Source organism: Arachis hypogaea, chromosome 19 (assembly GCF_003086295.3).
Source record: "Arachis hypogaea cultivar Tifrunner chromosome 19, arahy.Tifrunner.gnm2.J5K5, whole genome shotgun sequence".
Classification (NCBI taxonomy): domain Eukaryota; kingdom Viridiplantae; phylum Streptophyta; class Magnoliopsida; order Fabales; family Fabaceae; genus Arachis; species Arachis hypogaea.
Genome location: NC_092054.1, coordinates 31,641,580 through 31,666,404, shown reverse-complemented (window position 1 = coordinate 31,666,404; position 24,825 = coordinate 31,641,580). Strand labels below are relative to the sequence as shown.

Below are 24,825 nucleotides of genomic sequence, written 5' to 3'. Positions count from 1 at the left end.
TTCATATTCCCTTTGCCTATATTGTTTTTTCACTCACATGTTGTAGCTACCATGTAGTGAGAACCTTACCCTTATTCGGCATTAGCCCCCGCCTATGTTCTCTTTGCTTTGTTATAGGCTTAATTTTCTTTCTTTTTCTCTTCTTCTAGGTTGGCCACCAAGAAAGGAGGAAAAGGAAAAGCTTCGACATGGGGCAACAAACAAGTCATCCGCACAACCTTTCGAAGAAGCTCATCAATTGTAGCAACCCATCCACCTTGCTCTTCTTTGCATGCACCGAGGACGGTGCAATCTTCAAGTGTGGGGAGGTCGTTCGACCGATCTCCATGGATAACAATTTCCTTTTCAACACCAATTTTTTATTTTCTTCGTTAGATAGTTGTTTCATTGCATGATAGGTTGCATGTTAGTTAGAATTTGTACATATTTTTACCACTTCTTTCCTATTAGGACTACTTGGTTAGGGTGATGATTTCTTTTCCAAGAAATTGTTTTTAGGGCAACCTACCAATTTGAAAACTTTTTGTTGAACTTGCTTGAAAGAATTTATTTTGGAACATGATTTTTGAGCTAAGAACACAAGCTTGTGAGATTTGAGTCTAATGGTGTGGTTACATCTTATAACTACTTATTTTTCCTTCTTGTGTGCAATTGTTCTATTTCTATTATTGTAATCTTTGATTTGTTTGATTCTTTATGTCCATTATTTTGTGTATTCATGCATTTATATGATTGAGGCCATCATTTCATTTAGCTCACTTACCCAAATGGCCCTGCCTTTTATCTTCCATTGTTAGCCAATTTGAGCCTATGCTTAACCCACTTTGTTCATAATTTTTGCACATTACAAGCCTTAAAGCAGAAAATAATAAAAGTCCTTAATTTGGATCTTTGATAAGCTTAGGCTAGTGTGTGTGTGTGTGTGTCATTTAAGTGTGGGAAATTGATGCACGAAAACTTGTCTCTCAACAATTTTCCCTCGGCAAGTATACCGAATTGTCGTCAAGTAAAAACTCACAATAGAGTGAGGTCGAATCCCACAGGGATTGATTGGTCAAGAAATTTTAATTGGAGGAATGTTCTAGTTGAGCTAAGCAGAATTTGATTTGAGAATTGCAGGAAATTAAATGGCGGAAAGTAAATAACAGAAAGTGTAAATGCTGGAATTAAAGAGCAAAATATAAATGGCAGAAAGTAAATTGCAGAATCTTAAATGGGGATTTGGGGAAATGAACATAAAAGTAAATGACAGAAAGTAAAGAGAATGGGTAAGATCAGAAATGGGGGATTCATTGGGCTCAGGAGATGTTGTATTCTCCGGATCAAGTTCATCTCCATCTCTTCCTCAATCAATGCATTCATTGATCTCCTTGGCAATCTTAACTGATTGAATTCCAATTCTTTGGTAATTCAATCTCTCAAATCTTGATCAATAGCCAATTTCTTGGTCTAATTGCTCATGAGAAGAGATGACGAGTGGTCACTGATTATACCACATGTATTCCCAAATCAAAATATTGGTAGGATTATATGTCACTATATCCATCCAAACCCTAATTTGGTCCAACATGAGAAAGCATTTCTAGCATGATCTCTTCATTCCTCTTCCAAGGTTCCGAAGAGATCCAAGTATGAATAGCTTCTTTTCCAAGACAACTACTCAATTGGATGAAGATTGAAAGCTTTCTAGTAAAATCAAGAGAAAAGAAAGAAGAAGAATAATGAAAACTATTATTGATCCATCAAATTACAACAGAGCTCCCTAACCCAATGAAAGGGGTTTAGTTGTTCATAGCTCTGGGAATGGAAAGCAAAGATGGAGAATACATTCTAAAAGTAAAACTAGAAGTTGCAGAGAAAGTAAAATTATACAGAGAGTAGTTCTCCCAGTGCCAAAAGATCTCTCTCTAGTTCAAAACTACTCCTGTATATACTACTCTTCTGATCTTCTAGTTGGCTCTTCAAGTCTTTGGATATGGGCCTTTGGATCTTGAGTTTGAAGCAGTTTGGAATCTTTAGTGGGCTCAGTTTTACTTGCAGAGAAAGTGTGAAGTAGGCATGGACTTTAGCTAGGACGTTAGTGGCGTTAACGTTAAGTGAAAATGTGGGTTCGAGAACGTTAGTGACGATCACCTTTTTCAATAACGTTCCTAGCCCAAGATGGTTCACGTTAACTTCAACGTTAGTAGCACTAACGTGACCACTAACGTTGCCTCTTAGTCCATCGCAAGCGTTATTGGCGTTTACCTTTGCCAATAACGTTGCTCTTAGCCCCCCTTTTCTCACGTTAGAGTCCACGTTAGTATAATTAATGTGGCTCTTAACGTGGGCATGCCTTAGCCTCGAGAGCATTAGTGACACTTACCTTTGTCACTAACGCTCCAAACGCCCCTTCTCACGTTAGTGCCTCACGTTAATTGTCTTAACATGGCTACTAACGTTGTGGTGATAGCCATCTCCAACGTTAGTGACAAAGGTGAGTGTCACTAACGTTGGCGATTCCTTGCTCCTCCCACGTTAGAGTTCACGTTAATGTAGTTAACATGACTCTTAACGTGGCCAATTGGGCTTAGTCCAACGTTAGTGACAAAGGTGAGTGTCACTAACGTTGGCATGGTCTTCCTTTCCACGTTAGAGTTCACGTTAACTAAGTTAACGTGACTCTTAACGTGGCTAATTGCCAATTTGGAGCGTTAGTTGTGTTCACTTTTACCACTAACGCTGGAGCTCCCTTTTTCTCCACGTTAACTACCACGTTAATGTAGTTAACGTGACAATTAACGTGGGCCATGATGGTCTCGAAGGTGTTATTAGAAATCACTTTTCTCATTAACGTTGCAAGTTTATTCCCATTCCACGTTAGAGGTCACGTTAATTAGATTAACGTGGCTGCTAACGTGGCTCTTCCTTGCTTCCTTTGTCCTGAAATCAAGCAAATAAAGTGCATCAAAGCTCTAATCCAAGTTATGAGACATGCATTATCCAATTTGTCATTCAATTCATGCATAATTCTCATAAAATCACATGAAATTCATAATGTTTACTTGAATCAAGATGTAAGTGATTATCTACCCAAGACTTGCTTATTAACTAAGAAAATGCATGAAACTACCCTAAAATAGTAAAGAAAAGGTCAGAGAAACTGGCCAAAATGCCCTGGCATCACAACACCAAACTTAAAGCTTGCTTGTCCCTAAGCAAGTACTGAAACATAAGAATGATGAATGAAATGACAAGAGAAAGGAATCATTATTGTGGAAGTCATGTCCTTGGTTTTATGGGGTTTCATGCATAGCAACTTAGGTTCATTCCTTTATTAGCTTTCAGACCTTTACCATGCCCTGGAATACTCACTTAATTGCACCCTATGAGACTTTTATTTATTGATCCATTTTTCTTTTCAGGGTTTGATTGTGTTCTTTAGACTAGGTGCTTTGTAAGGGGGCGACTCTTTAAGATAAGCTTTCAGCCAGCACTCCCGAACCAGTTGGTCCAAGGTGCTGGGTGTTAAGACACCCCTAAGGACTTATTCCCTCAAGTCTCTTTCTCCCATACATACACACCACAGGCACATGGTTTGTTATTTTCTTACTTGAGGCCTTGGTGTCCAATACCTCTTTGGGTTACTAAGTGTTCTGTAGCAAAGGTTACTCTTGATAGTGGACTTTAAGCTGATAATCCCGGGTTAGTTAACCCAAGTTACCAAGTGATAAGGCACCCCTAAGAGCTTATTCATCCAAGTATATCCTTTGCACAGGAGCACCACAAACACATGCCTTAAGATTCAACCCTTGGTTCCTAGGCTTATTTCTTATTCTTTTTCTTTATTTCTCAACTTTCATTTTTCTTTCTCTTTTTCTAATTAGGATCTTGTTATGTAGCTAGTCTCATGGGGTGTGTTTCAAGCATATGATTCAGGACAGATAGTTGCCTTCCTACCTTGTTGGTGAACCAACTTAGCTAAGTAATTACTACACCACAAGCTTAAGAACTTTAATCCACAAATTGAACATCACTCTGGTATTTCATAACATCTCTTTTTATTTGACTTCAAAGGACAAGCATACAAGTAAGCAAGGTGAAAATGCAGCAGATCATTTGGCACAGCTAGCATAGACCTAAGCAGTAAAAACTTAAAGGCAGAATTTAAAATCCTAAATTACCATGGAAGTCTGTTCTATTTCATACATGATTTTCCTTATTTAAAACTTGAAAAAGATGGAACAAAGAGGGAACTCCACCACCTTTTACTCATGGGAGTGCTCATGCTCTCCCTCTTGTTTGTCCTCTTTGTGTCCACTTGTGCTTCCTTGTATCCGTGCCAGTCTGGCTTTCTTCCACTCCTCAAGTGCCTTCCTTACTGATTCATGACTATTTTCTACCCTCTCTCTTTCTTCTCGCACTAATTCATCCTTTACTTCTTCATATCTTGTGATTCCCGAATGCAGTACAGGCAGTTGTCTAACTAAGTACCCGAGCCTGGCTTGAGTGTTTACATGATGTCCAGTCTCGTTCATGTAAACTCCCTCTGCAAATGCTCTGTATTCGTCAAAGAGTTCTGCCTGTTCCAATTGTTTCCGATGTATTTCATGTATGTGTGCACCTTGATGTGCTTGGATGTTGATTAGCTTTTGGATGGCTTCTTGTTGTTGATCCTACCTTTGCTCTATCCTGTGGAAGGATTCACCCCATTGTTTCCCTTGTTCCAATTGCTGTTCCATCATTTGCTTTTGCCACTCCCCCTGTTGATTCATCCATCTAGAGAGTGATTCTTCTTGACGGTCCACCAACTTTAGTTGCAGCTCTTTCTGTGCTCCTTGATTTTCCAAGTATTGTCTAGATAAGCCCTCAATGGCTTCCTGTAGTTGGTGCATGTCTAAAGGGGCTTGCTCCTCTAGGTTTTGTCCTTCTACCACTTGATGGGCTGGCCTCTTTCTTGGCTTCCGTTGAGGTAGGGGAGATGTAACAGCATGCATCCGTCGAACAGTAATTGGGATGCCCACTTTTATCCACTCGGGGTCCTCATCCTCGAACACCACCCCAGCCCTGTCACACAGGCAGAAAATAGTGTTGGGGTAGCCTAACCTTCCTCCAGAATCGCTCTTTTCAGCCATCTTCCTAATACCTTGGGCTATGAGTTCATGAACCTTGATCTCTCCCCCTTTAAGTATACATTGCACCATTGTTGCTCTCTTAAGATTCACCTCTGAGTTATTCCCGGCAGGAAGGATGGATCTCCTTACAATTTCAAACCACCCCTTTGCTTTAGGGGTGAGGTCCCCTCTCTTGATGAACTTGGGTTTCCCCTGAGGATCTCGTACCCAATCAGCTCCTTGCACGCAAATATCTTGTACAATTTGGTCATGATTGGGGCTGCTATCTATTCTGGAGTGATAGCTTTCTTCTGCAAATGGTATGGTTCGCAGCTTTAACGCCCTCATGATGCTCATGGGGCTGAAGTCCACGGTCAACCCTCTCACGAAGCTTATATATGAATCATCTGCCTTATCATACCTGACTGCATTTACATAAAACTCTCTTACCAGAGTTGCATTTACTTTTATGACTGGATCAGTAAGGAGCTCCCATCTTCTCTTTTCCACCTTCTCTGTGATTTCGGGGCATTCAGTCTTTCTAACTTGAAAGCCTAGCTCATATATGATCTCCTTATCAACCATCCACCCGAATTGCAATGCATGGTGAAAGGTTCTAAATTTCTTCTCATCGAAAAGGCGTTGCTCCATAGGCTCATTCCCCTTTCTTCGTTTAGAGCTTGACGATGCCATGAATAGGAGTTGATATGTAAAGGTGGTGAGGAGTATGAGTTGCTGGTGGAATTCGATTGGGTTTGGATCAGGTGTAGCTTGGAGAATTGTATTTCGATAGTAAGAAGCTTGAAGAAGTGGGTGTTGGAATGTGAAGGGAGGTACGGACTAGGAATCACTTATATAGAGAGATGGTGAGTGAATGAATGGTGTGGATTGATGGAGTGGTTGTGTGATGAACGGATGGGGTTTAACATGGGATGAGCACAAGGATCATCAACTTTATGAAGGGGGTTGGTTCGGTTTCCAAGCGTGTCATTCTTCCAATGTTGCATGGCAACGTTTCCCAATGCATTCCCTTTGAAGACACGTGTATAGTCCTCTCCTTTTGTGATGGCCGAACCCTTCCTCCTTCAATTGTCCCATCAATTTTCCTACAAACAAGAGGAATGTGATTAATGAATTTGTGGATAGTGGCGGCAAAATTTTAAAAGGAAAGAATAACTACCTTTTTTTATTTTTGTTTCTAAATGGTAGGTGCTATTCATGAACACAAACCAACTGACTAATTAACTCTCCCTGTATGCAACATTGGTGACACCAAACTTATTTTGTGGCACTGTGGTGTAAAGAGTGTTGTTCAAGGCTCTAAGAGTGGCATGATATGAATTGTATTTATGCTCTCTTAGTAGGCATTGAACACCAAACTTGTTCGTCACTATGTGCTACATAAAAAAATTCATTCAAGTATGTGTCAAGGTTGATTTGGGATTCATGAGCCTTGCATTATTAACTACTTTAAAGCATAATAAACATGGGTGCCTCCCATGAAGCGCTTCTTTAGCGTCACTAGCTTGACGTTCTGACTTTGTCAGGGTGGTTGGTAATGCTTCAAATATTTCCCCCTCGCAGTAAATCTATCTCTATTGGCTTCATCAAGGATCTCCACATGTTCTAAGGAGAGGATTCTGTTGATGGTGAAAACTTTAGGTAGCTGAGATGGGATGGTGGGGAGATGAGATGGGATAACTGGGAAATAAGCTGAGATCACTTTATCCCCTTGAGAGAAGTCCTCTGTAGGGATCTTCTTGTTCCTCCACCTCCTTTGTGTCTTTTTCTTTGTTCCTTTTGATGTTGCCCTACTCTTGGTGATATCTTGTTCTAAGGAAATTTTTTTGCTGGTCTCATATGACTCTGGTGGTTTAGGTTCCTCTTGGTTTTCCTTTAGCTGTGACAACTTCTGACTGTCTTGCTCATCAACCAAAGGGATTCCCAGGTGTACAGCTTGTGCTTCGATGCTTGTCTCTTCCACCAGTGCTTTATTGTGCTCTCCCCTTGGTTCCTTGTTTTCCTGATCTCCTTCTTGTGAGGGTTTGAAGACATTGAATGCGAGTTGTTCATCATGTATCCTCAGTATTAGCTCTCCTCGCTCCACATCTATGAGCGCTCTGGCTGTAGCTAGGAATGGTCTTCCCAATATGATTGGGTGAAGGTGACTCTCTTCCATTTTCAATATGACAAAGTCTGTGGGAAGGAAGTAGTTCCCAACCTTCACCAACACGTTTTTAACCACTCCTACTGCTTGTTTTTGAATTTTGTCGGCCAGCCTGATGACTACGTCTGTGGGCATTATCTTATTAATCTGCAGCTTCTTCATAAGAGACAGAGGCATTAAGTTGATGCTTGCTCCCAAATCACAGAGTCCCTTATCAATCAGTGTGTCTCCTATGGCACATAGGATGTGAAATCTCCCTGGGTCTTTCCTTTTTGTAGGCAACTCTGGTTGAATGAGAGCACTGCACTCCTTATTCATCACTATTGTTTGCCCTTCTTTGAGTGAGCCTTTCCTGGTCAGTAGCTCTTTCATACACTTAATGTATGAGGGCATTTGTTGGAGAGCCTTGATGAATGGTATGTTCACATGGAGAGATGCAAACATATCAAGGAACTTTGAGTATATTCTCTTTTCTACACAACCCTTGAGTTTTTGGGGAAAAGGTGCATAGAGTTTCAGCATCTCCTTCTGTGTAATTTTGGTTTCTTGGTGACCCTCTTCTTGTTTCTTTGCTGTGGTACCTCCAGGTTGTTCTAATGGTTTGTTCGGCTCTTTCTCAGTCCCCTTATCACTTGTAGTGACCATCTTGCAGTCTTCCCATCTTACTTTCTTTGCTTCACCTCTCGGGTTTTTCTCTGTGTCACTTGGGAAGCTGTCAGTGGGTTTGGGAATCTTCTCAGAGAGGTATCCCACTTGAAATTCTAGCCTCTGAATGGTGTCTCCCTGGTTTTTGAGATTAGCTCGCACCTCCTCCTTGAACACCTTGTTCTCTTGGAGTTCCTTGCATATGCCTTTAAGTAAGGTCTCAATCCTTGAGAGTCTATCCTCAGATGTTGATGAGTTGGAGTTGCAGTGATGAGAAGGGCCATTTTGGCTTTGGTATGGATGTTGAGGTGTGTTGTTAGGTGGGTGCTGATATGATCTCTGTGTGGAATGTTGGTGAGCTACATTGTTGTTGGGGTTGTGGCGTCTCTGATCTTGGCCTTGATCTTGTTGATTTCCCCACCCAAAGTTTGGGTGGTTCCTCCAACCAGGATTATAAGTTTTGGAATATGGATCATGGGTCTGCCTAGGTGAGTTTCCAATGTAGTTGGCTTGTTCCTGATCACCCTCTGCCTCTGCATTTACTCCTTCTTAAGTTGCTGATGAGGTGGTGATTGCTGCTACTTGGTTCCTCTCCATCTTCTTGGTAATCAGCTTGTTCTGGGCCAGCAGTGCATCCATATTATTTAGCTCCATTACTCCTCTAGTATTGCCTCTTTCAGAAGCATAGAAGTAGTCATTCTCGGCTACAGTCTCAATGATATCTATGGCTTCTTCAATGGTCTTCTTCTTGTTCAGAGATCCCCCAGATGAGTGGTCTACTGCCTTCTTTGATTCGTAAGAAAGACCCTCATAGAAGATGTATAACTACACCCATTCGTTGAACATATCTAGTGGGCACCTTCTTGTCAAGTCCTTAAACCTCTCCCATGCTTGATATAGAGTCTCACCATCTTGTTGCCTGAAGGTCTGTACCTCGGCTCTCAAGCTGTTGATCCGTTGAGGAGGATAGAATCTCGCCAAGAATTTGTTCACCACATCTTCCCAGGTTGTTAAACTCTCCTTCGGGAAGGATTCCAGCCATTTGGATGCTTTGTCCTTGAGTGAGAAGGGAAACAAAAGCAGTCTATAGGTGTCGGGATAAACACCATTAGACTTCACAGTATCACATATCCTCAGAAATGTGGTTAGATGTTGATTGGGGTCTTCTTAGACACTTCCTCCAAATAAACAGTTGTTCTGAACAAGGGTGATGAGCTGTGGCTTTAGTTCGAAGTTATTGGCATGTATGGTTGGCTTTTGAATGCTACTTCCACAGTTTCCTGGGTTTGGATTGATGTAAGACCCCAGAACTCTTCTCTCTTGCCCAGCATGATTTGCTGGACCTTCTCTGCCATGGTTGTAAGCCTCTTCTTCATGATGGTTCTCCATATTCTCATCCATGTCTGGTTCAAAGTACTCTTCCTCTTCCTCAGCACCAACAATTCTCTTTCCTCTTGCTTCCCTCCTTAGTCTAAGGAAGGTCCTCTCAGGTTCGGAATCGAAGGAAGTTGAAGCCCCGTTACTTCTACCTGTCATACAACCAACAAAGCCAAAGCAAAAGGAAGATAGAGACTATTCTTTAAAAAAAAGGCTGTTAGTATGAGTGATGCAATATATCAAACATTTAGTGGGTTAGTGAACTAAATTGTAACAACTACGAGAACACCACTGATGAGCGGATAATTTATACGCTTTTTGGCATTGTTTTTAGCATGTTTTTAGTAGAATCTAGTTACTTTTAGGGATGTTTTCATTAGTTTTTATGTTAAATTCTCATTTCTGGAATTTACTATGAGTTTGTGTGTTTTTCTGTGATTTCAGGTATTTTCTGGCTGAAATTGAGGGACTTGAGCAAAAATCAGATTCAGAGGTAGAAGAAGGACTGCGGATGCTGTTGGATTCTAACCTCACTGCACTCAAAGTGGATTTTCTGGAGCTACAGAACTCAAAATGGCGCGCTTCCAATTGCGTTGGAAAGTAGACATCCAAGGCTTTCCAGCAATGTATAATAGTCCATACTTTGACCGCGTTTAGACGATGTAAAAGGGCGTTGAACGCCAGTTCTACGCTGCTGTCTGGAGTTAAACGCCAGAAACACGTCACAAACCAGAGTTGAATGCCAGAAATACGTTACAACCTGGCGTTCAACTCCAGAAAGAGCCTCTGCACGTGTAACATTCAAGCTCAGCCCAAGCACACACCAAGTGGGCCCCGGAAGTGGATTTATGCATCAATTACTTACTTCTATAAACCCTAGTAACTAGTTTAGTATAAATAGGACTTTTTACTATTGTATTTGACATCTTATGACCATATTTTGATCTATTGATCACGTTTTGGGGGCTGGCCATTCGGCCATGCCTGGACCTTTCACTTATATATTTTTAATGGTAGAGTTTCTACACTTCATAGATTAAGGTGTGGAGCTCTGCTTTTCCTCAAAGATTAATGCAAAGTACTACTATTTTTCTATTCAACTCAACTTATTCCGCTTCTAAGATATTCATTCGCACTTCAACATGAATGTGATGAACGTGACAATCATCATCATTCCCTATGAACGCGTGCCTGACAACCACTTCCGTTCTACCTTCGATTGAATGATTATCTCTTGGATCTCTTAATCAGAATCCTCGTGGTATAAGCTAGATTGATGGTGGCATTCATGAGAATCCGGAAAGTCTAAACCTTGTCTGTGGTATTCCGAGTAGGATTCTGGAATTGAATGACTATGACAAACTTCAAACTCGCGAGTGCTGGGCGTAGTGACAGACGCAAAAGGAGGGTGAATCCTATTCCAGTATGATCGAGAACCTCAGATGATTAGCCGTGCTGTGACAGAGCATTTGGACCATTTTCACAAGAGGATGGGATGCAGCCATTGACAACGGTGATGCCTCCAGACGATTAGCCATGCAGTGACAGCGCATCGGACCATTTTCCAGAGAGGATCAAAAGTAGCCATTGCCAATGGTGATGTCCTTACATAAAACCAGCCATGGAAAGGAGTAGGATTGATTGGATGAAGACAGCAGGAAAGCAGAAGTTCAGAGGAACGAAAGCATCTTTATGCGCTTATCTGAAATTCTCACCAATGATTTACATAAGTATTTCTATCCTTATTTTATTATTTATTTTCGAAAACTCCATAACTATTTTATATCCGCCTGACTGAGATTTACAAGGTGACCATAGCTTGCTTCATACCAACAATCTCCGTGGGATCGACCCTTACTCACGTAAGGTTTTATTACTTGGATGACCCAGTGCACTTGCTGGTTAGTTGTATCGAAGTTGTGAATGAAAAACGATTTATTAAGACGTGCGTACAGAGTTTTTAGCGCCGTTGCCTGAGATCACAATTTTGTGCACCAAGTTTTTGGCGCCGTTGCCGGGGATTGTTCGAGTTTGGACAACTGACGGTTCATCATGTTGCTCAGATGAGGTAATTTTCTTCTTATTTTGTTTTCAAAAAAATAATATTTTCAAAAATTTTTCAAAAATCTTTCAAAAATATCTCATCTGTTTTCGAAAATTATTCAAAATTTTTAAGAATGAATTCTAGTGTTTCATGAAGCATGTTGAAGCCTGGCTGGCTGTAAAGCCATGTCTAAATTCTATTGGGCTGGGGCTTCAACTAATCACCTCAATGGATGTAATTTACATGCTAAAGCTTGACTGGCTATTAAGCCATGTCTAACCCTCAGATTGGAGCTTTAGAATAAGAGTGCAAGATTCCTAGAATTCATATTAAAAATTTTGGAATCCTTATTTTTTTTTCTTTTTCATATAATTTTCGAAAAAACCAAAAAAATTAGAAAATCATAAAAATCAAGAATATTTTGTGTTTCTTGTTTGAGTCATGTGTCATGTTATAAGTTTAGTGTCAATTGCATATTCATTTTGCATTTTTCGAAAAAATCATGCATTCATAGTGTTCTTCATGATCTTCAAGTTGTTCTTGGTAAGTCTTCTTGTTTGATCTTGGTGTTTTCTTATTTTGCATCTTTTCTTCTTTTTCATGCGTATTTTTGCATCCATAGAGTCTGAACATGAAAGATTTCTAAGTTTGGTGTCTTGCATGTTTTCTTTGCATCAAAAATTTTTCAAAAATATGTTCTTGATGTTCATCATGATCTTCAAAGTGTTCTTGGTGTTCATCTTGACATTCATAGCATTCTTACATGCATTCATTGTTTTGATCTAAAATTTCCATGCATTGAACATTTTTAGTGTTTTTCTCTCTCATCATTAAAAATTCAAAAATAAAAAAAATATCTTTCTCTTTTTCTCTCTTAAAATTTCGAAAATTAGATTTGACTTTTTCAAAAATTTTTAAAATCTAGTTGTTTTTATGAGTCAAATCAAATTTTCAATTTAAAAATCTTATCTTTTTCAAAATTCTTTTCAAAAAAATCAAATCTTTTTCATTTTTCTTAGTTATTTTCGAAAATTTTTAAAATCTTTTTCAAAAATCTTTTTCTTATCTTTATCTCCTAATTTTCGAAAATAACATCATCAATTAATGTTTTGATTCAAAAATTTCAAGTTTGTTACTTACTTGTTAAGAAAGATTCAAACTTTAAGTTCTAGAATCATATCTTGTGATTTCTTGTGAATCAAGTCATTAATTGTGATTTTAAAAATCAAATCTTTTTCAAAAACTAATTTCAATCATATCTTTTCAAAAATATCTTCTTATCTTATCTTTTTCAAAAATTTGATTTTAAAATATCTTTTCTAACTTCCTATCTTCTTATCTTTTCAAAATTGATTTTCAAATTTGTTTCAACTAACTAACCAACTTTTTGTTTGTCTCTTATCTTTTTTAAAACTACCTAACTAACTCTCTCTCTCTCTCTCTCTCTCTAATTTTCGAAAATATCTTTCCTCTTTTTCAAAAATTCTTTTTAATTAACTAATTATTTTAATTTTTTATTTTAATTTTCAAAAATTACTAACCTTTTTCAAAAACAATTTTCGAAAATCACTAACTCTTTTTCAAAAATAATTTTCGAAAATTTTCTCTCTCTCTCATCTCCTTCTATTTATTTATTTATTTACTAACATCTCTTCCTCACTCCCCAAAAATCCGAACCCTCTCTCTCTGAGTTCAGATTTTCTCTTTTTCTTTTCTTCTACTCACATAAGGGAACCTCTATACTTGGGCAAAAAGGATCCCTATTATTATTATTTTTCTGTTCCCTCTTTTTCATATGAGCAGGAGCAAAGACAAGAATATTCTTGTTGAAGCAGATCCAGAACCTGAAAGGACTCTGAAGAGAAAACTAAGAGAAGCTAAATTACAACAATCCAGCAAGCACCTTTCAGAAATTTTCGAACAAGAAGAGGAGATGGCAGCCGAAAATAATAATAATGCAAGGAGGATGCTTGGTGACTTTACTGCACCTAATTCCAATTTACATGGAAGAAGTATCTCCATCCCTACCATTGGAGCAAACAACTTTGAGCTGAAACCTCAGCTAGTTTCTCTGATGCAGCAGAACTGCAAGTTTCATGGACTTCCATCTGAAGATCCTTTTCAGTTCTTAACTGAATTTTTGCAGATCTGTGATAATGTTAAGACTAATGGAGTAGATCCTGAAGTCTACAGGCTCATGCTTTTCCCTTTTACTGTAAGAGACAGAGCTAGAATATGGTTGGACTCTCAACCTAAGGATAGCCTGAACTCTTGGGATAAGCTGGTCAAGGCTTTCTTAGCCAAGTTCTTTCCTCCTCAAAAGCTGAGTAAGCTTAGAGTGGATGTTCAAACCTTCAGACAGAAAGAAGGTGAATCCCTCTATGAAGCTTGGGAGAGATACAAGGAACTGACCAAAAAGTGTCCTTCTGAGATGTTTTCAGAATGGACCATCCTGGATATATTCTATGATGGTCTGTCTGAATTAGCTAAGATGTCATTGGATACTTCTGCAGGTGGATCCATTCACCTAAAGAAAATGCCTGCAGAAGCTCAAGAACTCATTGACATGGTTGCTAATAACCAATTCATGTACACTTCTGAGAGGAATCTTGTGAATAATGGGACGCCTATGAAGAAGGGAGTTCTTGAAATTGATACTCTGAATGCCTATTGGCTCAGAACAAAATATTGACTCAGCAAGTCAATATGATTTCTCAGAGTCTGAATGGAATGCAAGCTGCATCCAACAGTATTCAAGAGGCATCTTCTGAAGAAGAAGCTTATGATCCTGAGAACCCTGCAATAGCAGAGGTAAATTATATGGGTGAACCTTATGGAAACACCTATAACCCATCATGGAGAAATCATCCAAATTTCTCATGGAAGGATCAACAAAATCCTCAACAAGGCTTTAACAATGATGGAAGAAACAGGTTTAACAATAGTAAACCTTTTCCATCATCCACTCAGCAACAGACAGAGAACTCTGAACAAAATACATCTAATTTAGCAAACTTAGTCTCTGATCTATCTAAGGCCACTGTGAGTTTCATGAATTAAACAAGGTCCTCAATTAGAAATTTGGAGGCACAAGTGGGCCAGCTGAGTAAAAGGATCACTGAAATCCCTCCTAGTACTCTCCCAAGTAATACAGAAGAAAATCCAAAAGGAGAGTACAAGGCCATTGAATTAAATACCATGGCCAAACCTGTAAGGGAGGTTGAGGACGTGAATCCCAGTGAGGAAGACCTCTTGGGACGTCCAGTGATCAATAAGGAGTTTCCCTCTGAAGAACCAAAGGAATCTGAGACTCAACTAGAAACCATAGAGATTCCATTAAACCTCCTTATACCATTCATGAGCTCTGATGAGTATTCTTCTTCTGAAGAGAATGAGGATATTACTGAAGAGCAAGTTGCCAAGTTCCTTGGTGCAATCATGAAGCTGAATGCCAAATTATTTGGTAATGAGACTTGGGGAGATGAACCTCCCCTGTTCACCAATGAACTAAGTGATCTGGATCAACTGATATTGCCTCAGAAGAAACAGGATCCTGGAAAGTTCTTAATACCTTATACCATAGGCACCATGATCTTTGAAAAGGCTCTGTGTGACCTTGGTTCAGGGATAAACCTCATGCCCCTCTCTGTAATAGAGAAACTGGGAATCTTTGGGGTGCAAGCTACTAAAATCTCATTAGAGATGGCAGACAATTCAAGAAAATAGGCTTATGGACAAGTAGAGGACGTGTTAGTAAAGGTTGAAGGCCTTTACATCCCTGCTGATTTCATAGTCCTAGATACTGGGAAGGATGAGGATGAATCCATCATCCTTGGAAGACCCTTCCTAGCCACAGCAAGAGCTGTGATTGTTGTTGACAGAGGTGAACTAGTCCTTCAATTGAATGAGGACTCCCTTGTGTTTAAAACTCGAGGTCATCCTTCTGTAAACATGGAGAGGAAGCATAAAAAGCTTCTCTCAAAACAGAGTCAAATAGAGCCCCCACAATCAAACTCTAAGTTTGGTGTTGGGAGGCCACAACCAAACTCTAAGTTTGGTGTTGAACTCCCATATCCAAACTCTAAGTTTGGTGTTGGGGAGTCTCAACAATGCTCTGAACATCTGTGAGGCTCCATGAGAGCCCACTGTCAAGCTATTGACATTAAAGAAGCGCTTGTTGGGAGGCAACCCAATTTTTATCTAATTTTTATTTTCATGGTTTTTCATGTTTTATCAGGTTCATGATCATGTGGAGTCACAAAATAAATATAAAAATTGAAAACGGAATCAAAAATAGTAGAAGAAAAATCACACCCTGGAGGATCTCACTGGCGTTTAAACGCCAGTAAGAAGCATCTGGCTGACGTTCAACGCCAGAACAGAGCATGGTTCTGGCGCTGAACGCCCAAAATGGGCAGCATCTGGGCGTTTGAACGCCAGAATTGCACCCTGGAGAAGAGCTGGCGCTGAACGCCCAGAACAAGCATGGTTCTGGCGTTCAACGCCAGAAATGGGCAACAAATGGGCGTTCAACGCCCAGAACAAGCACCAATCTGGCGTTGAACGCCCAGAGTTGTGTGCAAGGGCATTTTGCATGCCTAATTTGGTGCAAGGTTGTAAATCTTTGAACACCTCAGGATCTGTAGACCCCACAGGATCCCCACCTACCTCCACTCACTTCTTCTCACCCCTCTTTCACACAATCCCATAACACTCTTCACCAATCACCTCAATCTCTCTTCCCTATCACCACTTCACCACTCACATCCATCCACTCTTCCCCATAAACCCACCTCATAAACCCCACCTACCTTCAAAATTCAAAATCAATTTCCCACCTAACACCCTCACTATCAGAAATCACGCTTCCGGCTGCGCTACTCTGATAGCAAGAAGTATTATAACTACTTTACATATTAAATACTAAAATAGGAGCCTGTGACTCGACACTGTATCGCTGATTTCTTAGAAAACCGAAAATAAATACTTTATCTTAAGAAAAAATACAAGCAGGCATAGATTCATATACAAGACTCCTTACATAATAACTCAACATATTATACATATAAAATATACAATTCCTATCCCTCTTACAAAATTTTAATAACAAAGATAAGGGAAGAAAATAAACTAATTAATACAACATATAAACCAAACGCAGTATAACTCTTCTTAATGTTTCATTCGGTTCCTGAAAAGATAAAGCTGTAGGGGGGTGAGAACCTAACCACACGGTCTCACCACGCAGTTTCAAAGTTGTCATAAGAAGATATTTAATAAGAAAATTGTTTTCAAGCTCAATGATTATCATTGCCTTATGAATCTTTTAAAAACCAGTAGATAATCGTTCAAAACCATTTTAAAGAAACGTGTAATTATTCAAAAATCCGAAACATTTCCTTCCTTATAAGAAAAATCTCAATCAGAAACCAACCATACAATCAAACAACACAATCATTAATTCAGCACCAAAGTTTATTCTCAAATGTAGCACGCCAGGACAAACACAGGCAAGACAAACAAGGAAAGCACAAGTAGGTAGCAATTACAGCAAATAATTCAAGTAGCAGTTAAGAACAGTTTAGCAATTAGGCAAACCAAAACAAGTTCAAACCCAAACAAAGCATACAAATGCATATGATGCATGCCTGTCCTATGGCTGATGAGGCTCATCTGTCGGTTATCCAGCCAACCCGACAAGTCTGAATTGTCCTTAGACTGTCCCCCGACGTGCATCCCCAAGAGTCTATGCATAGTTTTTTCTCAAATAATCAATATTGCTCAATGGGGGTAACATTCCCGGGAATTTATATAGTGCCCGGTCACACTTACGTCGTAGGGTCAACAGAGTATCGAGTTTTCAACCTGGTACACGTGGTGGCAAGCCACGGCACTTAATCCAGGGAACCTCGCATCTCAGATATTTTAAATTCATAAGCCACAAATAATTCATTCATCATTCATCAATATCTAAGTCATTCTCAATATCATCATCATTCGTCAATCCATATCCCATTTCCAAATTCATTCAAAAATCATATTTCAAATCAATCCTCATCATCCTTCTTTCCGTTAATCAACAATCTCAATTCAAAACATAATTCTTACTATTCTAAATAAATCAATCCAAAATAAATAACGTTTAAGAACTAAATCTTTTTAAACAATTACTTCAAACAAAACTTCCAGTTTTATAAAATTTCGGCAGCATCTCCTCTAAAACTCGGACTCTGCCACCCTGTTCGGGTCCCAACCAAACCAAACCAAACACCTGTTAATCAGTCAAATCACTTCCAACAACCATTATCACAACAACAATACTCAACCCAAAGAAATTACAAAATCCAGAATTCAATCAACCAATCCTATAAATCACAATTTAAACCGACTTCAACCAACAGCATCAATCAATAGTTAAGAATTCTCGGTCTTCTCAAACAGTTTCAAACCAAACCATTCCCTCAAACACTTTTCGAATCATTTCCAAAAAATAGCAAATCATTCTCAATAAATAACCCGTTTTCAAATATCAAGTCTTTTTCCAAGTTTATTTTAAAATCAAATTCCAATATCAAATCGGGTTTAATATCAAATCAAATTAATGATCTCATTCAACCAAAACAACTCAATTCAATTCATAAGACTCACGAAATCACAAAAATGTATTTTACGCGTTAATATCGATTTATAACAACCCTGTAATGTAAAATAGATTTAAGAAAAACCCCTACCTCGATTGTGATCTAACTACGAGACATAAACTCTTTTTCTTTCGGCTCGCATTCAGCGGCAGCTGCATCCGCAGTTCCGTTTACTTTCACAACAACAAAAACGGCTTTTACTCCAACCATGTGATTACCGAAACTCGACCCTAGAACGTCAATATCACGAAATTCTCAATAATTCATAGGAAAATAATAGCAGTAAGGATATCAAGGTTAAAATAACTTACTGCAGCTATAGAAAACATAACGACAGAGCAGCAAAGAACATAATCAGGGACCTATGCATCTGTCCTGATGGCAGTAAAACTATTCCAATTGGTAAGGCAGTAGGGATATCAATAAAATCAGAATAGCGGAGCAAAATAGAAATAGAATAGATTCAAGAAAGGAGGAAGCAGTTACCGGTAAATCTGGCCTAGTTCTGACAACAGCGTAGAGCCGAGTAACTTGTAACAACCAAAACCCAAGAAGATAGAGGCTTCAGATACGGTCTCCGACAGCCACGGACACGGTTGCGCGACTCAAAACAGAACCAGGTAGAGCGGCGGTAGCCTCCAGCAGCTCCGGTGAGCTTCTTCAACGACGGTGATGGCAGGAGCTTCGGCGGTGCTAACTGAGGCTGGACGGCGGCAGGAACGACGGCGGAAGCTTCATGCAGCACGGCGGCGCCTATTCTTTCCTCCACCGCGAGCTCTCTGTCTCTCTCTCGCCCTCTGTTCTGATGACAGCGACGATGGCTCCCTTCAGCGACGACTACAGCGCGAACAGTAACGGCTGCGGCGGCGAACTTCATCTGCGGCGGCGAGCTTCATCTACAGCGAGGAACAGCGTAATAGCATCGTTCTTCTGCTCCTCTGGCTCATGGTCGGCGGTGACGGGCGCGAGGTCAGTGGCGATCCGCGATGGTGGCGACGAGCTGGAGGACGAGCGGCGGCAGCTGTGGCAGCGGTCTTCCTCTCCCACCAATGCTCTCTCTCTCTCTTTCTTGGATCTCCCCTTCTCTCGATTAGCAGCGGCGGCGGCGGTGGCAGTGACACCCACCGCGCTGCCTCCCTCTTCTCCCCCCTCTCCCTCCTTCCTAGGTCCCCCTTCCTTCTTCCCTTTTCTTTTCTTTCTTTCTTCGATGAGTGGGGTTATTGGGGGTGAAAGTAATTGGCGGCTGAAGGAGGTAAGGGGCAGCTTGGGTTTCATTTGGGATAAAGGAAATTATGTGTTAATTAAGATTAGGGTTTTGTGTGTTTGATTTTAGGATTAGGGTTTAATTTGGGGCAAATGTGAAATTAGAGATTTTTGGGCAATTTGGGATTTTGTTAAATTTTAATAAAATTAAGAGATATTATATTAAATATAAAATATCCATCTTTAAAATACCTTTCAATTACAAATTTATAAATTAGTTTCGATTAAATGCTAATTAAATAAAAATTGGAGACAAATAAATTAATTCTCCTTCATTTATAAAATAAGGTTAAAAATATAAATATTTAAAATTAAGGCATATAAAATATTCACTATTTTTCAATTATAAGAACTCTAAATCAAAAATAAGAGTTTACTCAACTTTTATATAAAAATCTCCGAAATACAGTCTTAAATAAATATAATGCATCGTAAATGATTAATTAATAACTTTTAAAAAGTTAGAGGTCTTACATCCTACCCCACTTATAAAAATTTTCGTCCTCGAAAATTAACTTAATACACAACATTCTAAAATAGTTTTGAATACTTTAGAAAAGCAGAGATCTTAGCAGATATATGTATTAATTTTCCAAATATCGAATAGTTTGTAAAACTTATGCATATGGGAAAAGTGTGGTCTAAAGCAAAAGTTACACGGGGTTTAAAACAAGAATGTCACATGGGTCTGAAGCAACAGTACTTTACTTTCTAAATGCGTTTTAGATAAGCAAGAAAGTTTAGCATATTTATGTATATAGATGTTCAAATACTGAATAACTATAAGATTTAAATATAAGGGTAAAGTATGGTATAAGGCAGGAGATACAAGATAGGCGTTCACAATGCAAAGTTATAGTTAATGTGGCAAAATGGCTACAAAGCAAGCTGGTATTTAAACAATGGGTAAAACGTTCGCTCACCAACGTTGTATTCACTTCAGAACTTCAATTTGCAACTCCATCAATCACTTCGCAACCCAAAAAAAAAGTTGGTCACAAGCCTATCATCCACAAATGTTCACAAGGAAATAAAACTACCACAGCTCCTTATTACGTCACACTCACACACTTACTACTTCATCTTTTCACGCTCACGAGCAGCATTCTAAGGAGACTAACGTTTCATTTGCTATGCCCAAAGGTCATACGTGCCTCTAAAGCAATCGCCGAGTTATTTAGAAGGTTACAAGGCTTGAGATAAGGTCAGGTGACAAGGACGACGTTCACAAGAATTTAAAAGACAACCTTGAGGATTAGAAAACAACACAACGGACCTTACCCCCCCTCCATTCCCTATATAAAGCCCTCCATTCTTCCTCATTTTCACACAACACAACCCCCTCTTCTCTTCTTGGCCGAATACACCTCTCCCCCTCTCCTCCATATTTTCTTCTTCTTCTTCATCTATTCTTTTTTCTCTTGCTCGAGGGCGAGCAATATTCTAAGTTTGGTGTGGTAAAAGCATAAACTTTTTGTTTTTCCATTACCATTGATGGCACCTAAGACCGGAGAATCCTCTAGAAAAGGGAAAGGAAAGACAAAAGCTTCCACCTCCGAGTCATGGGAGATGGAAAGATTCATCTCCAAAGCTCATCAAGACCACTTCTATGATGTTGTGGCCAAGAAGAAGGTGATCCCCGAGGTCCCTTTCAAACTCAAGAGAAATGAGTATCCGGAGATCCGACATGAAATCCAAAGAAGAGGTTGGGAAGTTCTAACAAACCCCATCCAACAAGTTGGCATCCTAATAGTTCAAGAGTTCTATGCCAATGCATGGATCACAAGGAACCATGATCTAAGTAAGAACCCGAACCCAAAGAATTATCTCACAATGGTTCGGGGAAAATACTTAGATTTTAGTCCGAAAAATGTGAGGTTGGCGTTCAACTTGCCTATGATGCAAGGAGATGCACGCCCCTACACTAGAAGGGTCAACTTTAATCAAAGGTTGGACCAATTCCTCATGGACATATGTGTGGAAGGAGCTCAATGGAAGATTGACTCCAAAGGCAAGCCGGTTCAACTAAGAAGACTGGACCTCAAACCTGTGGCTAGAGGATGGTTGGAGTTCATCCAACGCTCCATCATCCCCACTAGCAACCGATCTGAAGTTACTGTGGATCGGGCCATCATGATCCATAGCATCATGATTAGAGAGGAAGTAGAAATTCATGAAGTCATCTCCCTTGAACTCTACAAAATAGCTGAAAAGCCCTATCCTGGGGCAAGACTAGCTTTTCCCCACCTCATTTGCCATCTATGCAACTCAGCTAGGATTGACATAGAAGGAGACATTCCCATTGAGGAAGAGAAGCCCATCATTAAGAAAAGGATGGAGCAAGCAAGAGAGCCCATTCATGGATCTCAGGAGACGCATGAAGCTCATCACCATGAGATCCCGGAAATGCCTCAAATGCATTTTCCTCCACAAAACTATTGGGAGCAAATCAACACCTCCCTAGGAGAATTAAGTTCCAACATGGGACAACTAAGGGTGGAACATCAAGAGCACTCCATCATCCTTCATGAAATAAGAGAAAATCAAAATACAATGAGGGAGGAGCAACAAAGACAAGGAAGAGACATAGAAGAGCTCAAGGACATTATTGGTTCCTCAAGAAGGAAACGCCACCATCACTAAGGTGGACTCATTCCTTGTTCTTACATTCTCTGTTTTTCGTTTTCTATGTTAAGTGCCTATCTATGTTTGTGTATTATTACATGATCATTAGTATTTAGTAAATTTGTCTTAAAGTTATGAATGTCCTATGAATCCATCACCTCTCTTAAATGAAAAATGTTTTAATTCAAAAGAACAAGAAGTACATGAGTTTCAAATTTATCCTTGAACTTAGTTTAATTATATTGATGTGGTGACAATACTTTTTGTTTTCTGAATGAATGCTTGAACAGTGCATATGTCTTTTGAAGTTGTTGTTTAAGAATGTTAAATATGTTGGCTCTTGAAAGAATGATGACAAGGAGACATGTTATTTGATAATCTGAAAAATCATAAAAATGATTCTTGAAGCAAGAAAAAGCAGCAAAGAACAAAGCTTGCAGAAAAAAAAAAATAGCAAAAAAAAATAGAAAGAAAAAGAAAAAGCAAGCAGAAAAAGCCAAAAGCTCTTAAAACCAAGAGGCAAGAGCAAAAAGCCAATAACCCTTAAAACCAAAAGGCAAGGGTAATAAAAAGGATCCCAAGGCTTTGAGCATCAGTGGATAGGAGGGCCTAAAGGAATAAAATCCTGGCCTAAGCGGCTAAACTAAGCTGTCCCTAACCATGTGCTTGTGGCGTGAAGGTGTCAAGTAAAAACTTGAGACTGAGCGGTTAAAGTCAAGGTCCAAAGCAAAAGAAGAGTGTGCTTAAGAACCCTGGACACCTCTAATTGGGGACTTTAGAAAAGCTGAGTCACAATCTGAAAAGGTTCACCCAGTTATATGTCTGTGGCATTTATGTATCCGGTGGTAATACTGGAAAGTAGACATCCAGGGCTTTCCAACAATGTATAATAGTCCATACTTTGACCGAGTTTAGACGACGTAAAATGGGGTTGAACGCCAGTTCTACGCTGCTGTCTGGAGTTAAACGCCAGAAACACGTCACAAACCAGAGTTGAATGCCAGAAATACGTTACAACCTGGCGTTCAACTCCAGAAAGAGCCTCTGCACGTGTAACATTCAAGCTTAGCCCAAACACACACCAAGTGGGCCCCAGAAGTGGATTTATGCATCAATTACTTACTTCTATAAACCCTAGTAACTAGTTTAGTATAAATAAGACTTTTTACTATTGTATTTGACATCTTATGATCATATTTTGATCTATTGATCACGTTTTGGGGGCTGGCCATTCGGCCATGCCTGGACCTTTCACTTATATATTTTCAACGGTAGAGTTTCTACACTTCATAGATTAAGGTGTGGAGCTCTGCTGTTCCTCAAAGATTAATGCAAAGTACTACTGTTTTTCTATTCAACTCAACTTATTCCGCTTCTAAGATATTCATTCGCACTTCAACATGAATGTGATGAACGTGACAATCATCATCATTCCCTATGAACGCGTGCCTGACAGCCACTTCCGTTCTACCTTCGATTGAATGATTATCTCTTGGATCTCTTAATCAAAATTCTCGTGGTATAAGCTAGATTGATGGTGGCATTCATGAGAATCCGGAAAGTCTAAACCTTGTCTGTGGTATTTCGAGTAGGATTCTGGGATTGAATGACTGTGACGAACTTCAAACTCGCGAGTGCTGGGCGTAGTGACAGACGCAAAAGGAGGGTGAATCCTATTCCAGTATGATCGAGAACCTCAGATGATTAGCCGTGCTGTGACAGAGCATTTGGACCATTTTCACAAGAGGATGGGATGCAGCCATTTATAACGGTGATGCCTCCAGACGATTAGCCATGCAGTGACAGCGCATCGGACTATTTTCCAGAGAGGATCAAAAGTAGCCATTGCCAATGGTGATGTCCTTACATAAAGCCAGCCATAGAAAGGAGTAGGATTGATTGGATGAAGACAGTAGGAAAGCAGAAGTTCAGAGGAACGAAAGCATCTCTATGCGCTTATCTGAAATTCTCACCAATGATTTACATAAGTATTTCTATCCTTATTTTATTATTTATTTTCAAAAACTCCATATCTATTTTATATCCGCCTGACTGAGATTTACAAGGTGACCATAGCTTGCTTCATACCAACAATCTCCGTGGGATCGACCCTTACTAACGTAAGGTTTTATTACTTGGACGACCCAGTGCACTTGCTGGTTAGTTGTATCGAAGTTGTGAATAAAAAATGATTTATTAAGATGTGCGTAGAGAGTTTTTAGCGCCGTTGCCTGAGATCACAATTTCGTGCACCAACCACTAACGGGCAGGGGTAAAGGGAAGAAAATAACTAAAACTGAAAGTAAATTACTCAAACAGAATTTAAATCAAACAAAAGAACAATGCCCAATCTAGTTATCCACCAATTTAATCATTGTTGATACAAAATCAATCCCCGGCAACGGCGCCATAAACTTGATGCACGAAAACTTGTCTCTCAACAATTTTCCCTCGGCAAGTATACCGAATTATCGTCAAGTAAAAACTCACAATAGAGTGAGGTCGAATCCCACAGGGATTGATTGGTCAAGCAATTTTAATTGGAGGAATGTTCTAGTTGAGCTAAGCAGAATTTGATTTGAGAATTGCAGGAAATTAAATGGCGGGAAAGTAAATAACAGAAAGTGTAAATGCTGGAATTAAAGAGCAAAATGTAAATGGCGGAAAGTAAATTGCAGAATCTTAAATGGGGATTTAGGAAAATGAACATAAAAGTAAATGGTAGAAAGTAAAGAGAATGGGTAAGATCAGAAATGGGGGATTCATTGGGCTCAGGAGATGTTGTATTCTCTAGATCAAGTTCATCTCCATCTCTTCCTCAATCAATGCATTCATTGATCTCCTTGGCAATCTTAAGTGATTGAATTCCAATTCCTTGGTAATTCAATCTCTCAAATCTTGATCAATAGCCAATTTCTTGGTCTAATTGCTCATGAGAAGAGATGAAGAGTGGTCACTGATTATACCATA

The 24,825-nt window shown here is 39.4% G+C and overlaps 2 non-coding genes across 2 annotated transcripts; one reads left to right on the top strand and one right to left on the bottom strand.

Moving 5' to 3' along the window:
* The first annotated feature begins 8,746 nt into the window (after window positions 1-8,746).
* Window positions 8,747-8,853, top strand: LOC112781114 (small nucleolar RNA R71). Its single transcript, XR_003191908.1, has one exon. It is a non-coding gene; the product is annotated as a small nucleolar RNA R71 (small nucleolar RNA).
* A 4,802-nt stretch (window positions 8,854-13,655) lies between these two features.
* LOC112780943 (small nucleolar RNA R71) lies at window positions 13,656-13,759 on the bottom strand. The gene has a single exon (XR_003191749.1). It is a non-coding gene; the product is annotated as a small nucleolar RNA R71 (small nucleolar RNA).
* Between the last annotated feature and the right edge of the window lie 11,066 nt (window positions 13,760-24,825).